Here is a 13,399-nt window from a genome sequence, read left to right as displayed (position 1 = left end):
CAGTGGTATTGTTGGATAACCAGCGCAGTTTTGCGATATCAGGTATTGCTCTGTTAGATTCCACGTTCTTGGAGATCGGCAAGAGCCGCCTCTTCTGTGCCTGCTAGATGTGTTATCGTTATTTGTTCACTAACAAGACCGACCTAGAGTAGTTAGTCGAAAATGAAGGTTCAACGGATGCATGTAGGACAATGGAACGAAACCGTGCATGGGGGTCACAGGAACAATCATGTACAGGCGACGACTGAGCTGCCTTTTCCTCGATGCCATCAACCCGCAGATCAGCCTGCGCTCAAGCCACCGCGACAATCCAGCAATAACATACGGCAAACGAGTTCTTGGACATAAACTGCCATTTGCGTATTTGTCTGCCAGCTGTTTCATTTAGTTTGTCTTACTTTCTAAATAACGATAGCAATTCCTTATCCGGACTTAGCTCCAAGGAGTCGAATTTTCAAGTTGAATACTATTAAAGAAATGACTGCAAGTGAGTTTTGGCCGCACAGATTTTCCCAATTAGATCACCTAAAAAGTATCTAAATCTTTCACCGAAGGCAATGTTCTCCATGAAGAAAAAACCACATGAAACTTCCGTTCCGAATTTTAAGATATAAAATTCGAAACGATCCACCTCTAGTTATATCTTCTATCGAAAATGTTACATTATAGTTCAAAGTAAACATTTCGCAAGCGTTCCTTTCCAAATGTCATTCAAAAAAATTTTAGCAAAAATCTTTTTGTTCCTTTTACAATAATTTGCACACCATTCAAATAAACATTATTCCAATGTTGTGCTCTAAATATCATAATATTTCAGACATAACTATAACAAAACATTGCAAATATATTTCAGGCATTGTGCCTCAGAACCTTTCTTACTGACTGTTTTTACTGCAATGATGTTCTTTAACTAGTAGTATTTTACAACTAAATTAGTTATATAGTGCCTGCCATAGATTGCATGCAACGGCCCACTTTATTTTTGGTTAAAAAATGAGCTGTGGTGTAACTACGGTTGAATCTGGTTTGAGAGCGAAAGCTGGGATGTATCGGGCAACTAGATGGGGCTTGGAGTCTAACGTTGAGTGCGTTCTGAACAACTTCGCTACTTGCTAAATTAGAACATCTGTTATGTACACACTCATAATTAAATTAATCATAGATGTATCAGCCCGTAACGCGAAGAAACGTTTTTAAGACATTTATGCATTCACTAGACGCGCCATTTGCTGGACCATCGCTTTAGATTACGTGCTGGGATTTCAGTTGGTTTCGCATCATGGCGCTACGACTGCACGCCATGCACGAAGTAAATTTTCCGAAAACGTACTTCGCTGCTCACTTAATTGGGATATCTGTTATTTACGTGCTCATAATTAAATTATTCTTGCACGCCGCAGTACATATGTCGAAGATACGTTTCTTAGACATCTGTGCGTTCATTAGACGCGCCTTCATTCACTTCCAAGTGTCGAACAGTCGTCGCAGATTGTAAGGATCCCAGTCTCGCGTCCATGTACGTACACCACAACTTGCTTCTGTTTCTTTATTAACTGCGGCCGCTTAACGGTCAAATCTGCGCCGTAACATGACCTTGAAGGTTTTTGCGCGAGAATTCCAGCTTTCGCTCTAAAGGTATCACGTTCTGGTAACAGCGACAACTGAGCGGCTGTTTTATGGCTGCCACCAACATGTAAAGCACGTGTTGCAAGGCCCTTTTACTCAACCTATCGCGACAACCCAACGATAACCTGTCAACCAAGTTCTTGGACACAAACTTCGGCTTGCGTTCTTCCCTACTGGCGGTCTTATTTGTTTTGAATTATTTTCCTAACCTGATGACGTGAACCGGGGTCTTCGACATAGTGTAGAACGATAGGTCAGTACCGTTACGATAGAGCTGTTGTATACTTTTCTCAATATTCCTCAAGATAAAAGTATACAACAGCTGTATCTCACCTGTGCACACCAATGGGGCAGAAACGAGGAGGAGAACGAAAAAGATTGAACTCAAGTTAAGGACAAAGCAGCGAGCAATGGAAATGAAAATTGTAGGTGTAACATCAAGAGATAGGATGAGGGCAGAGCGGGTCTGGGCAGAAACTCGTGTTAACGATATCCTTATCGAAATCAGGAGGAAGAAATGAGCTTGAGCAGGGCATGTTATGCGAAGACAGATGGCTTTCGGTTCTTAATCAAATCAAATTTATTTCTGCCTTGAAAAGGTACACACAGCGGAGGCGCAGAAAAAGCTGTAAAATACAGCTTAACAAATCCGCAGCCCCCTTTCGCTTGGCAGCGATTTGACCCCAAGGCTTTTAAAACAAAGGCAATTGGTCAACGTATGAACAGATACACAATAATAAACTACAAAATAAAGTGAAACGTCATTATACAATATTGAATCGACATTCGCACTCGATAAACACAGATCGATAGCAAAGAAAAAGAATAGACATATTCTAGATGTCCACGTACTTAGCGCGCAAAGATTTTTTTGACGAACTAAAGAAGTCAACATTTTTACATGCTTATGTATTTAACAGGGAAGGAAGAGTGAATTGCAGGCGTTCTCTACCTGAATTTATTCGAGGAGTGGAGGAGAATTTATTCGAGAAGGGTATACGAACAGGATTCCAAGAGAAGGCAAGCCTAGCAGGGGGTGGCAGAAAGTTAGGTGTGTGGATGAGATTAAGAAGTTTGTGCGTATAGGGCCAAGGCAGTGGCAAAGTTAACTGCAAAGATATGGGAGAGGCCTTTGCCCTGCCGCTGGGATAGTCAGGGTGATTATGATGAAGACAGTTGTAATAACAACAGCTATTCCTTCTACGTGTCCAGCTCCAAGTAGTCCCCTTTGCACGTTGATTCCTGCTAAACAAACTGGCAAACACAACGAAATAGACTCTAAATGACTTTTGTCGACACAGGATTGCGTCATTAAATCACTAAAAAAGTCATAAATCTTCCGACGAAGGCAAAATCCACAAAAAATTAAACTCTTTCTGATATAAACCATGAAAATATTCCGCCGAATTTGAAAAACAAAAACCGAAAAGTCCAACCCCTAGTTATAGTTTCTATCTGAAAAATTATTTTACCGCTCAAAGTAAACAATTTGTTAACCTTGATTGACAAATGTTATGTAATGTTAATTTTATCATATAACGTTTTGTGTTTAATATTACATTAGTTCACAATTGAACTTAAACATTATTCTAATGCCATGTTCTAAATGTTGTTATATTCTCTGAGTTATAAGACAGCATTATAAATATATTTCAAGCGTTGTGTCCGACAACTTTTCCCATTGTTCTTACAGTAATGCTGCTCTTCAGCTAGTAGTACTTAGCGACTAAATATGTTAGGTGGTGCCTGCCACAGACTGCATGCACAGCCCGGTTATTTTGTTATAAAGCTTGCTTATTAATCAATTATTCACCGCTATCGCTTATGGCAAAGCCTTCAATAATGGCTATATAATCTAGACTCTTGCATTTCTTAGAAAGTGATCGAGCTACATGTATTGGTAGCGCTGCATAGAGCGCCTGTGTCGCCTTCCTCGTATTGCCTTGAAGGCTGTTGGTAAGTTCTGCACATCTGCAATTGGCCGGCTTGCATTGTCTTCCATGGTTACTTTACCATTTTAAATATTGTTGTATTCATGCAGCTTTAATTTTCATTAATTTTAGGGCAATGCATTTTGAACTTTTTTTATAATGTCGCAGAAACGTTACCAAGATTGAAGTAACCAGCTTTGTATTAACATATGACGAAAACAAAAATAAGCTTTCCTCCTTCCTTGTGCGCTGAGCTGCTTGCTATACAAGATGCGCTTCGCTCTCTAGTCGCAGCTACCTTGCTCCCTACAGCCCACATTATCATCCGTACTGACGCCCTTCAAGCAACTCGTCTACTCCGGCGCGTCAGCCGCAGCCCAGATATGTGCCAGAATATACGGCGGCTCGCATCCCGCAAGCCATTCGAATTGAGTGGGCCCCACGTGACCTACTCAATTCACAAAGATCTGAAGATTCTGCAACCCGCTTGACAACCCTACCCACGTCAATGCCTCAACCCTACCCACGTCAATGCTAGAGTAACTACAATGAAAAATACTTTGAACCTTCCTAGCCTTTCCCTTCGTAGGAAACTCGCGCGAATACTAACTTTTCACAAGATTTACTACCACAATCATCAGGTAAAACGGGATCTTCTATTTGAACCATCGTTCATATCACTTCGCACGGATCATCGCCACAAGGTACGCATTCCATGCTGCCGAAGCAATGCATATTTTAACTCGTTTATACCCAAGACGGCGAGCGATTGGAACCACTTGCCCACCTTGGTTGCCGACATTTCTGACACCTGTTTATTCAAAAATGCCGCGGAAAACTATGTATTTGACTAGGCTGTTTTCGTATGTAATCTGATTTGTATTTTGTTCAAGCTTACGTTTTTTCATTCCTTAGTGTATTACATTATATTTTCCATTTACTTTTTGTTTTCATTTTGCTGCATTGATTTTACTTTTTATCCACTCCCTTCTGTAACGCCCCACTGGGGCCCTGAAGGTATTGTAATAAATAAATAAATAAATTCCTCAGCATGGATGATGCTACCCTCCTTCTCACAAGAAAGGAACACCTCCGGCGCCGCACACGTGCTCTCGTCCCTCCGTGTGCGATGACCCTGCCCCGCGGTCTTTCCCGAGCAAAGGAGGTTGTGCTCTGGAGGATCCGGGTCGGGGTTGCCCTCACTACTGCCGTAACTCGGACGTGGCCTCAATTTCGCCACTTATATCCCCGCCTGGGATGTCCACTCTGCAACTCACAGGACACTGAGGCTGACATTCACCACTTGTTGTGGGTTTGCCGGGCACTGAAGCCAACTAGAATTCGCTACCTGGCGGCAGCGGGTGTCCACCCAGACAACCCATCCTCATGTATTGATTGGACGCAGGGGCCACATCAACGCTCCCTCCTCGCCTTCATTAGATCGACCCAGGTTTCCTGCTTGATTTAACACCCACCCACTCTTTTCTTTCCTTTCTCTTTTGTTCCCCTCTCCCCTTATGCCCAGAAGCAATAAACAACATTATAAAACAAAGCTTTGTAATGTTTTGGAGCTACCTGGACAACATTGAAGAACACCAACAGATCTTAATGTGGAGTCCTCCAAGACGGTGTCCTCAAAGCCCACATGTCGCTTTGAGACTAATATTAAATACCAGATACTATATCAATAGCTAAACGAATATAGTATATTACTGCCCCGTGCACCCGGCCATTGAAACAAACACGCTACCACCAGTGCACTACCGAGAAACGTCGCACGGCAGTAGAAGGCTCGCTAGGGGTTCCGGCGCAATAGCGCTCAGTAGAAGCACCGTTAAACGTTGCGCTGGTAGCTTCCGAAAAGAAAACAAACCGCGGCTGCGTCGGTCGGAAATCGATCCCGCAGGCCACACGCATGGCAGGCGAGTGTTCTACCACTGAACAACTGACGCCGATGATCGAGTTCGCTAAGCGCATTCTGTACGTGCGATGGTTCTTGTGCAATTATATCGCCATGTATATAGGTTAGGGCAGCAGGGAGAACTCGCTGCGGAATCCCGCCCCTCTGTCGATCAGCGACTCTCTTGTTAAGACAGGCACGCTATCTCATGTGCCACTAGACTACTTGAATACATATTCCTAGACTACACAAGACACGAGCGGCGCAGTGTATTGCGGAGTGCATCTTCGCGACGGGAGAGAAAATGGGGTCATGTCCGACGGAAAGCCGCAATGGCCGCGACACAACAGCACCGACCAGCTGATCCATTCTTGGACGGGAAGGCAAGGCATCATCCTTGAATTTAAATTTTTTAAGCGTCTTGTAACGAAATTTATACTGCTGGTAAACTGTTTAATCTCACGTCTCCTCAAGCGAAATGTATTCGTTCTTCAACGATAAGCCTAACATCACCTACGTGAAGGCAAGGGAAGAGAAAAGAGGTGCTCGTTATGATATTCATGACGGAAGCCAACAGTCACCACAGCCAAGGAGCATAGGCGATGGTTTCTTTTTTTGTGTGTGTGGTGCTAATTAGTGCGACATTAATAGGAAACAGATAATTTATTAAACACTAGAAGAAAGCCACATGCCTCTGATGGCATCCGAGCCCACGACCTCTGAGTTGCTTAGAAACCCTTTATGGTCCAACCATACATAGGGTTAATGGTGGAACTTCTGATTCTTTTCTGTTTCTTTTATTTTCGTGTCAGTGCCGGTGTGCCCCAATGAAGCCACTGTTAAATAAACCGAAAAACTTTTTCTCCTTTTATTGAATCCGAGCTCCGAGACAGGTATTTCATTTTTCGTCTCCTTGACCATCTGCAGCAGCTCCGTGTCTTTGGAGCGTCTGAAGGTAAATTCATTTTCTGCTAGGCGTTCGTGTTCTGTGTTTTTCTCCGTCAGTAATGCACAACCTCACGTCTTTCTTTTTTTTTTACGTAGCATTCGCCTTTTAAAGTCCATTCTCATCGAATCGCTGTCGTTTCGACACTAAGAACGCTTTATTGAAGTCTTGTCGTTTCGTTCATTAAATGGAAATACGCATAATACTCATTACTCCATACTCATAAAGCAACGAAATCTCCCGTGTGCACCATGTGGTGAAACGGTCTCATTATGCCGTGTTTTATCTCTCTGCACAAAACTTCAAAAGAAAAAAAGCGTTTCAATAAACTTTAAGACAAACACGCGTTCTTCAACACGAACTTGCTCTTAGGAGGGAGTCCAGCAAGAAAACATATTGTGAATTGTCGTATTTAACGAAAGGGCAGAAATCGTCAGTAAACTGTAAAAACTCAAAAGCTAGTCGTCTGCCAGCGCAACGGTGAGATTTTTTAGAGTGCTTGAAGCTGCTTATCCGAGCACACCAACCAACGAACCATTCAGCTGTCAGGAAAAAAGCGCGTCGAGCCATAGCGCTACCAGCCAGCACAATGGGAACAAAAATCAGAGCCGTCGCTACGCCACCGACCTAAACCGCGCAGACTTGCCTGCACTCCATGTTGCTTCACTTGATCGTAATGGCAAACGAGGCAAAAGTCTGCGGCTCTTGGGCTGCGCTTTCCAGACTTGTATGTGCAATTTCTTTGAAACGGCGTCTACGCAAGAACACCCAGAAGACACACGCCGCTAAAATTGCAGAAAAAAGAAATGCTGGACTGCTCCAACAAAACAAGAACTGCGTCGGCCGGGAATCGAACCCTGGCCACCCGCGTGGCAGGCGAGTATTCTACCACTGAACCACCGACGCCAACGGTGCTGTCCGCAAGGCGGCTTCCGCACGTGGCGAGTGCATTTGCGTAATCCTATCCCTATTTAGGTCACGCAAGTGGCGAGCGCCTTCAGCAGAGACGCGCCGCCTCTTTTCCTACACAAAACTGTCCTGTCATAGCAAAGCGGAACTAAGCCCAACACGCCACTACAGCATAGCTTGGCATATAAGCCGTAGAGTATTGTGTTGTGTAATGGGGGCAACGCGGATGCTTTGTTGGTAGCCTCAACGGTCAAAGATTAATGGCTCCGTTGTGACAGGCCTATATGAGCCGACGATAGTTCGCCGCACCTGCAGAGTGCAAGTTTTTCGCTAAACGTCGGCGATTCGTTGTTGCACACTTTAAGAGAACTTGTGCTGCTGTTTCCTTGTGCATAAACTCAAGTGCAAATTCGTCAGTTCTCAAACTGCATAACGAGCTCATATGCACAAAGACCTATAGTAGGCTAAATAGCCTCCCTCATTTTTAAGAATGCAACAAATGTTTAATAAAAGAAAAGTTTATAAAAGACCCTTCCCCCTCCCCACCCAATAATGAAAAACTGAAAAAAGTATGTATGCCCGCAGTGCACGGTCTAGCCGCAGGTAAGAAGGTCTTCACAAAAGAATGAAAGAAAAAAGCAGTATGAGCATCAAACTCGAAACGATCGACCATTTAATGTTGTTCTTCCGCAGCCTCGCCTCTTTACGGAGATGCCTGGTAGAACACCCGTCACTACAGCAACAAGAATGAGCTCTCCGCCATTCTAAGTTTCCTTTTAGACACGAAATGGCTGCCACCCTAACACCTTTCTGAATTCTATCTTCTGTCTACTCATGTTTAAAATTCATCTGTATTCAAAAACATTGCACGAATAGACCCGTTTCCATTCTCGGTCACCAACCTCGCAGATTCCAATTTGTTGTCTATTTAAATCCCACAAATCTGCATTCCTTAATTCTGATTGTTTCTCCCAGTTTGAAAAACAATTTTCACCACCTGTCAGCCGCAGCCTGTGTCTCGGCCAATCGGCCACAGTGGGTACCCGCCATTAACTCGTTGAGCACAACACCAACAGCAACGACAACTTCCATCAGGCTCTTGTAAGGATAACATATGATAGATGTCTCGTAAATCACAGCCATAAAAGAACAACATTTTGCACAGCTGAACCCAAGGCGACGGAAACAAATCCCTACAGTGGCGACCGCCTTTCGCAGAAGGTGAAATGGAGAAACGCCCGTACGCTATACAAAGTCGCCGCACTGCAGATATTACCGAACACTTGACTCGATTTCACCCGGAGAAATAGACGACCAAACGACGCCGAATTCAGTTCTTGAAATTCGATTTTAACCTAAATATCAGCATTCTTGGCATGCGAGTCATAGGTAGCTCGACGTTGAGTAAGGGTTCGCTATGTCGAAGTTGAGAATAAAGAAAGTCAGTAAGCCATGGGTGTCATGCATCAGTGGTATTGTTGGATAAGCAGCGCATTTGTGCTACGTGAGGTATTGTTCCGCTAGCTTCCACGCATCTCCAGACATAGAACAACCACCTCTTTGCTGCCTGCTAGATATATTATCATCGCTCAGTCACTAACGTGACCGACCTAGAGGAGTTACTCGGTTAAGTAGGTTCAACAAATGCACGTAGCACATTGGAACGAAGCCGTGCATAGGCCACAGAAAGTGTCATGTTCAGGCGACAACTGAACTGCCAATTCCTCGCCGCCATCGACACGCAGGCCATGTGCTGCAAGGCTTTTTCGCACAACCCAGCGCCACAACCCAACATGTCCACCTAGTTATTGGATGTTAACTTCCGCTTGCGTTTTTGTCTGCCGCCTGTTGCGTTTTTTGCCTTACTGTTTTAATAACGATAGCAAGCCGTTGTACGAGCTGATGTCAAAGTCTTCATATTTGTACGTTCATTACTCCTAAACAAATTGATAAATACATTCAAATTGATTCTATGTGACTTTTTAACGCACATGATTATCCCATTCAATCACCAAAAAAAGTCAGTGCAGCTTTCGCCAACGGCAGTATTATCCAGTAATAAAAAATACGTACTTTCTTTCCTATATAAGCACCATAAAAAGATCCGCAGAATTTTCACGGAATAGTAAAAAGTAAACATACTGCTAACCTTGGTTTCCGAATGGTAACTTCAATCATGAACAAATATGTTCGGTGTTTATTATAAACATCACTTCATCGCTGAAACTAACGTTGTTTTAATGCTGTGTTCCAAATGTCGTTATAATCTTTGAGGCAGAACTATAAAGCAACATTACAAATATCTGTGTTCGCGAACTTTCCCCGTTATTCTTACAGTAAAGCTCTTCCTCAACTAGTAGTGCTTTGAAATTTTTCTGTTAGATCATGCCTGCCATAGATTGCATCCACAGCCCTTTTATATTGTTACAGAACTTTCATTACTGCCCACTTACCTATACGACTCATGGCATAACGTTCAATAATGGCGTTATGTAGGTACCAGTGAGTGAATGAAAAAATAAAAATAAATTACCTTTCATACATAATGTTGCAGAAGCGTTAGCACTAAAGGAAATTATGAACAGTCTATTAACTTGTGACGAAATGAAGGAATCAACCTTGCTGTAACATTCTGATGTTACCTGGAAGTTAAGGAAACCAAGGTTGTTTGAACAAATATGGGGAATATTCTACCACGCCCTCCTCACAGCCCACTTGCCGCTTTGGGACATTAAACGGCTTGAGTGCAGGTGCTTCAGTTTGTTTAGTAAGCGTGCTGTTGGAAGCTGCGCCAGACGTTTTGCAAAAAGGAAAGGGTTGCGTCGGCCGGGAATCGAAGCCGGGCCACCCGCGTGGCAGGCGAGTATTCTACCACTGAACCACCGACGCTTCTTTTTTTCCTTTATTGCCTGGCTTTGGCCCATGAAATTTAACCAAAAAACACTAAACAAACACACACAAAATGCTATGTACATACAACTCTGTCGTGGTCAGCCAGAATGTGTCTGGCTTCGTCAAATTAAAATTCACGTAACATACAGAGCAGCTCTAGTCTTGAGAGCCACTCGGGAGCTCTGCAGCGGCTCTCTGGATGGCAAGAAAGCAGTCCATTTTTTCCAGAAAATGAATTCGGGCTGGTCGTGCGTCTTTATCACAATAATAGCCTGCCATTTTCCAGCGCCATATACAGTGGAGGCCCAAGAGCATTACGGGATCAAGTGTTACCCCATGCTCATTATCAGTGCTGAAATAACGAATTACCTGCGCGTCAAGTAGTAGGTTTTTCTTTATTGTCCTTTGTAACACATCCCAAAAATAAACCCCTTGCCAGCAATGCAAAAAACCATGGTCTATTGTTTGAGCTCTTTACAAATTAAGCAGTTCGTTCCCCATGGTAAAAAGAAATTCTTTCTTTCTAAAAACTTCTTAAGTGGTAGCGTCTCGGTGTGTAACTTAGAGAAGAAGGTCTTTACTCCTGGTGGTACCCGCATTTTTCACCCTTTTTAAAACATCACCTCCCGGGCCCCCCGCTGTACAAGGGCCTTTAAATGAACTCTAGGAAGACAATATCACAGAGAGAGGTCATGGTACCACTTTTTCCTTTAAGTCTTGTACAAGTAATCGCTGGATAAACGTGCAGAAAGAAACCTTACACTTGCTACAATCTTTTTGTAGTATCAGAAAATTCCACCCGAGAGCTCTTCTGTGGATACAACAAACTCCGGCAGCAATCGCCGCAGCCTGACTTGGCACACGGTGCGCAAGAACGGGTCTGTGGTGTCGGGAAAAAACAAAAAAACGGTTCACCAGCTGCCTTAAAAAGAGGTGCCCTAGCCCAAGCCCCGGACTTTTACCCGCAGAGCAGGTTCGTTCGACTGCAACGTTCCCATTCGGAAGCCCATATGAAGACGGCCAAAATACTGTGTATCTTCTGAATGTTCACATGAGAGCAATGCAAAACCTGCATCACATACCAGAGCTTGCTAATAAACAAGTTGCAGACTGTTGCTCTCGCGAATATTGAGAGAATGGTGCATTTCCATTTTCCAGCTCTGTCACGTGCTTCTTTAGTTTGCTCTTTCCAATATTCCTCGTTTTCGTGATAAGCATCGAGCGGTACACCCAAATACTTGCCCGGGGTCGTCGCCCACGGTACGTTGGCAAAATGGTTCAGGTTGGATGGCCATCATCCATGCCAGAGTCCGAGGCATTTGGACCAATTAACCCCGCTACCGGTGACTTCGCTGAACTCGCGTACACACCCGACAGCTTCGCTTATGCTCTTCTGATCAACTGTGATCAACTTAACTTCAGCTGCTTGTAACCTAAAGGCATTACATCAGTCTTCCCACATGAACCTGCCTGGAATACATCACACAAGGATTTTTTAAACTTTTCTGCGATGGCACCTATCAACATCACTACTGCTGGCATTTGTGCTCTGATAGACAAACTAAAGTTATCCAGTGCTGCCGGGCCTGACAACCTCACTGCCAAAATATTAAAAGCTACAAAAAATGTATCTTCTCATTTTCTAAAAATAATCTTTGATCAATCTCTTGCGAACAGTTCCATACCTAGTGACTGGAAAATTAACAAAGTCATTCCTGTGTTCAAGGCTGGCAGCCGGAGCGACCCGTCTAATTATCGTCCTATTTCATTAACTTGCATACCATGTAAATTTCTTGAGCATGTTATATACTCGCATATTGCATCCCACCTCAATTCCAACTCCTTTTTTCTTCAAAAATCAGCATGGCTTTCGTCACGGCTATTCATGTGAATCACAGTTATTTGAGTTTACCATGGACCTTCACTTAAACCTTGATTCCTTGTTCCAAACCGATGTCATCTATCTTGATTTTCCCAAAGCATTCGACCGTGTCCCACATCAACGTCTTATGTTCAAACTTTCAGGTCTTCACCTTCACCCACTTGTTTTAGACTGGATTCACAATTTTCTCACAGCTCGCTCTCAGTTCACCGTAATAGGCGGACTTCCTTCAAATTCTACTTCCGTCTCCTCCGGAGTACCACAGGGGTCTGTGTTGGGTCCGCTTCTCTTCTTAATATTTATTAACGACCTCCCACACAACATCTCATCCACCATCCGTCTTTTCGCAGATGACTGCCTTATCTACCGCCGTATAAATACTAAAGACGATCAAGCTGCCCTCCAAAACGATCTGAAGCTCATCGAAAATTGGTGCTCTTTGTGGATGATGGAACTGAACATTAGGAAGTGCAGTTTTATGCAAATTTCTCGGAAACGCTCCAATTTAACTTATCCTTACTCTTTATTTTCTGAGGACCTATTGCAAGTTGAATCTTATCGTTACCTTGGCATCACAATCAATAGTAAATTAACTTGGGTTGATCATATTACAAAAATCACGGCCGACGCTTCACGTACACTTGGTTTTATTAGAAGATCACTTCCCTCTTCCCCCGCTAACATACGTAAACTGGCATATGAAACTTTTGTCCGCAGTAGGCTGGAGTATGCATCCGCGATCTGGAGTCCTCATCAGTCCTACCTAATTAACATGCTCGAAGCCGTCCAGAACCGTGCAGCACGCTTCATATCGTCAACATACGACTTTCATTCCAGCGTAAGTTCCATTAAATCATCACTTGACCTCACTTCCTTAGCTCTCAGACGAAAAGTTGCGCGCCTTTGCTTGCTCCATAAGTTATACTTCAATTTCCCCTATCTCCGTGGTTCCCTCATATCTCCTCCCTTTCGTACATCGCGCCGCCTTTTTAATTCAAATAGCGTCCAACGACTTCATGGCTCCACCAATGCTTTCAACAAGTTCTTCTTTCCGACCGCAATTGAAGAATGGAACCTTCTGCCCGACTCACTAACAAATGTGCACGATGCGACAAGGTTTAAGGCGATGTTGTTAGATCACCTGGGTTGACATTTTTTTTTTGCTCTAACCTCTCGCCGACGTGTGTGGTGCTTGTGGCCTAAAGGCATTTTTTACATGCACCGTTCTAACTATTCGCGTTCCTTGCTTCTCTTTATGTTCCTATATTGCATTGTTATATTTTTGTGACCTTTGTTTTTCCCCATCAACCTTG

At 43.6% G+C, this 13,399-nt stretch overlaps 2 non-coding genes across 2 annotated transcripts; both read right to left on the bottom strand.

Annotated features, from left to right (window-relative positions):
* Window positions 1–7,238: 7,238 nt before the first annotated feature.
* On the bottom strand, window positions 7,239–7,309 carry TRNAG-GCC (transfer RNA glycine (anticodon GCC)). The gene has a single exon. It is a non-coding gene; the product is annotated as a tRNA-Gly (tRNA).
* Window positions 7,310–10,130: 2,821 nt separating this feature from the next.
* TRNAG-GCC (transfer RNA glycine (anticodon GCC)) lies at window positions 10,131–10,201 on the bottom strand. Its single transcript has one exon. It is a non-coding gene; the product is annotated as a tRNA-Gly (tRNA).
* Window positions 10,202–13,399: the final 3,198 nt, after the last annotated feature.

The sequence above is a fragment of the Amblyomma americanum genome, chromosome 4 (genome assembly GCF_052857255.1).
Source record: "Amblyomma americanum isolate KBUSLIRL-KWMA chromosome 4, ASM5285725v1, whole genome shotgun sequence".
In the NCBI taxonomy this organism is placed as follows: Eukaryota; Metazoa; Arthropoda; class Arachnida; order Ixodida; family Ixodidae; genus Amblyomma; species Amblyomma americanum.
This window is presented reverse-complemented; position numbering and strand designations above follow the sequence as displayed.